Source organism: Amphiura filiformis, chromosome 6 (assembly GCF_039555335.1).
Source record: "Amphiura filiformis chromosome 6, Afil_fr2py, whole genome shotgun sequence".
Taxonomy (NCBI): Eukaryota; Metazoa; Echinodermata; class Ophiuroidea; order Amphilepidida; family Amphiuridae; genus Amphiura; species Amphiura filiformis.
Window position 1 is genome coordinate 49,130,518 of NC_092633.1, and position 4,685 is coordinate 49,135,202.

Sequence of the window (4,685 nt, forward strand, 5' to 3'; positions counted from 1 at the left end):
GGGTGTGGGGATCCCAGGCTGCAGCAGCGTACTCCGCACTCGGTCGCACGTATGGCATATCGGTGGCTTCTTTAATCCGCCGGCTGCAATGGTGAAAATTGCGGCTCAAGAAGGCCCTGGTTGAGTTGGCCTTCTTGCAGGTAACATCAACGTGTTCATTGAAGGAGAGCTTGGAGTCAATGATCAAAGCCAGGTACTTTGAAGATGGCAGGACCTCCAAGCTCTCACCACGGATGGAGTATGTGGCACAGGTGGTTTGCGCTTGTTGGTGACCCTAACAACCTTGCACTTAGAAGGGTGGAATTCCATAAGCCAGGTTGTTTCCCACCTCTGCAGGGCATCAAGGTCTTCTTGGAGGAGAGTGGCATCTCTGACAGACTTTACTTGTTTGTAGAGAGCACAGTCATCTGCGAAGAGGCGGGTTGTTGAGTTCTTGACGCAGGCTGGCCCTAGTACACTGCCTTGGGGCACGCCTGAGGTGACTTTGGTAGGACTGCTAGTTTTGACGTTGACTACTACTTGTTGGGTGCATCCTCTGAGGAAATCCTGGATCCAGAGTAATCAGAGATGCCAATCTTCCGATTTAAATCGGAATTCCGATTTTTTGTATTTTTCCAAAAAAATCAGATTTTCTTAAAAAAAAAAAAAAAAAAAAATCTTTTTTTTTTTTTTTTTTAAAAAAAATATTTTGGCCACAAAAGAAAGATAGACCTAAATTACTTGTTATTCAATGTTGAAACCATAGAAATACTGCTATTAAAAAAAAAAATGCCAATTTTATTTTACAAAGTTGGATAAAGTTGTACATTTTGATTACTTTTGCTTCTATTGAACAGTCAGGAACACATTGAATTAATATACATTGCTAGCTGTTCAGTAGCAGTAAAAGTAATTAAAATGTACAACTTTATCCAACTTTGTAAAATAAAATTGGCAATTTTTTTTTTTTTGAAGTAGCAGTATTTCTATGGTTTCCAACATTAAATAACAAGTAATTTAGGGCTTTTTTGGCCAAAAATATTTTTTGAAAATTTAACAAAAAAATAGGGGGGGTAAAAAATTTGATGAATCATCGTTTTTATATTATGCATTATATATATCCATTTCAGCCATGTAGGCCATGTTATTAGGCCAAAAAATACTTTGGAAAATGGTCTCTCATGTACAAAAGTATAGGAAACTGAACATTTAAAACCACTTTTTTGGGATGAAGGAAGCATTTTTTTAAAAAAAGTCTAAAACTGGTTTTTATGTTAAAATGGCCTTTTGGGGTGCTAATTCTGCTAAAATTGCCTGGGCTTAGGTACCTAATTTGCATATTTTATGAGTATAATTTTGAGAAAACAAGCCTTGAAGAATATTACATGTATAATAGATAGTCTTCAATACTGCTATCTAGGCTTGTTTTCTCAAAATAACCATATTTTTTAATCCATTTGAATGTAATTTTACCCTCAGAAACGGTGTCTCCTGCAGTGTAAAATGTGTAGAAACCCTCTGGCTTTGGGGGCTTCGCCCCCTCAACCCCCACCGGGGCTTCGCCCCTGGACCCCACCGGCCGTGGGGGTGAGACTTCGGTCGCTTCGCTCCCTACGTTCGCAAATTTCAGATTTTTTTTTCATAACCCATTGGCATCTCTGAGTAATGTGCTGCCATGAATCCCATAGTGGTTGGCCTTATGGACAAGTAGGCGGTTAGCACTACTTTCGGGCTCTGTTGCTATTTAGTATACTATCCAGAGAGGTTGTCGCTCGATTGAACGCCTCGCGCTATGCGCTCGCTAATTCCGTGAGGGCCACATACTGCGGCTAGTAGGCGGTGTGATACCTTGTCAAAGGCCTTCGCAAAGTCCAGCAGGATGATGTCAGTTGAGCCAATCCACGTCAACTCCAGGGATGTCCTGATGTGCACCGCAGTACCTTCATTTTTTTTTCTGTGTGGTGCTAGATATTGGTGAGAAAGTAAAATCCTGAAAATTTGAGCTTCATACTCCATTTCGTTTTCCCGTGGCAGCAAGTTGAAATTTAGGGGGATCCGCGTAAAAAATGTGTCGCTATGCGAAAGACGATGTTTGGAAGGCAATAAATGTATATAAAGGGAACCCATACAACTTTGAAAAATATGTATCCTGAGGTACTTCTTTGTGTAGAATTCAAATCTGCCATCAGCAAACTTGTAAGTCCTTTACTTTTAGATATACATATAGGGCCCTCAAAATGCAACTTCATCCATCCAGGACCAACTTCGGGGGATCAGAACTCCATAAGCGAAAATAATTTGATGGTCCATTTTTTGGTCAGTCAGAGCCCTTTGTTGGGACATTACTCTTATCCCATATTGAATACTATTAGCACATTGTACATTTTTTGTACCATTTGACCCCCCTGAAAACCAATGTCAGACATTATGCCCCACCATCAACTTCAGGTATGTTGAAAATATGTCCTTAAACATTGGCTTGTATGTCTGGTTCCATACAGCAATACGCAGTATTGCTGTCTGGTTAGCAGGTACGAATAATTCCGCGTGAATTGAGACGTCGGAGCCGGTCAAACACAGAGGACTAGCCTACATCCCGTATCCTACTATCACTCAAACAAGCAAATCTCTTCACGAATTCACTCACCTTGCGATCCTATATCATCAGTTGAAAGTGAAACAAACATCTAAGTTTCCAAAAACAACTTTGTCATTCCTCAAAACTACAAGTAACTTCATTAATAAAAAATTGAAATCCTACTATTACCCGTTATTGAAAATTTTGTTCGATTTATGTCAACCAAAAGAACGCACGAGTCGAGTTCAGTTGACCAAAATGGTATCTGCTGCCTCCTGTCACCTCAGATATGACGTCAGTATCAAGCTGCTTATTAAATATTCATGAAAAGGTCACAATCGGTGGATCGGATTGGTTGAAATCAATGCCACGTTTTTTACCTTAAGAGATGTGCATATTCATGTATGAAAACAGCGATGCGGATATAGTATCATCACCGAGACTGAGAAATGCGACATTTTCGATGTTTGTACCGGGGAATTTCAGACACGGAGACTCCGCGGAGATTTCTGCAAATTTGTCCAAAGGTAACCAAAGGGTTTGGGGATCGCATTTTTAACTATCACTAAATGTTTCGGAATTGCGGTCGGCTAAAAAGTAGACAGTTTCGGGGACTGTAATTGGTGCAGATGTCACATTTTGAACAGTGAGCGATAAGTGACCAATTTGATGCTCAGCACAAGTGTTTATCTTTACTCAGGGTAATTGGCTTGGGTCTTGATGGCTTTAACACATCAGTTAGGTTTGCCTTCTCTATAGACATGATAGAGTTGTACATTTTGGTACCTCAGGATTGGTAACTCAGGACACATCTCACATAACATAGATAATCGCACAGGAACTTCAAGGGATTTAACCCGGGGGATTTAAATACTGTAGCAGTTCCATATTGAAAAGCGTAAGAGACTATGCTGTTTTGCGTGGAACAAGCGTGGAACCAGTGTTACTAATCTCCTCCGTGAACTAGAATGGGAAAACCTGGCCACAAGACGCCAAAAAGCTCGTCTCACCATCATCTTCAAAGAATTCAACTCATTGGCACCATCAAATATTACCAACTGCAAGTTCACACTTCAAGACCAAATTGGCAGATCAACCAGAAACAATCACCCAAATAAGCTCAGGAGAATCAATGTCAACAAAGAAAGACTGTTATAAACATGCACTCTACCCATACACCATTCCGGAATGGAACCTCCCCGGGGGAACCTCTTACCCGTTGACGTGAAGACAACAGAAAATCTCAGTGAAGTATTTCAGATCCCAACTTGACAATATTGACCTCGAAGAACTCTAGGAAGGCTCACTTTAATCAGGGCTGTCAACTTTTTGGAATTGCTTGGCGTGAGACAGAGGCGTATATACCGGGATTTGCCGACTCCAATGTTCATTTTGTACCATGATTATTTGAGCCACGGAGCTCGAGAATGTGAAAAGGGGGGGGGTAGGAGCAACAAATTATTCATAACGATGCGTGAGATTTTACTCATTTTCCAGCTTTTTGCGTGAGATTTACTACCTAGGCGTGAGATTATACTACCTTGGCGTGAGACCGTGAGAAAGTGACCCAATGCGTGAGACTCACGGTCAATGCGTGAGAGTTGACAGCCCTGCTAAAATTAGTCAGCTGCATGCATGACAACGCTGCATGTTTAGATAGCCACACTCAGCGAAACTTAAGCGCTATGGCAAAACGGTTTTCAGTTTTGGCTTTCTTCAGACAATGCGGTTTGAACTTTGATGACAAATTGAATTTGCCTTTAAATATTTATACCTATTTGTTTTATTTACTTTTTATTTTTTATCACCTTCTTCAATTCAATTGAATCATTGTCATGAATGCGTATTAGTCATGTCCAGCACCCTTTCTTTCTTGTGCAAATTCGAAACTGGACTTCTCCAGTAAACCATTGAATACAATTTTATATTTTACATCCTGCAACGCTGACCAATCGCCCCGGGAAATCACAATACAGAGCACAAATTTCTCAACAAAATCGGGAATTTCGCGGAAAAAAATTGTTGTACAGACAGCCCGTCTCATGAACTCGTGACCTTTTTCTTTTGACCTTTAACCTTTGAACTCAAAATTGTATGATGGGAAGGATACGCATGCGCAAAGTGAGTC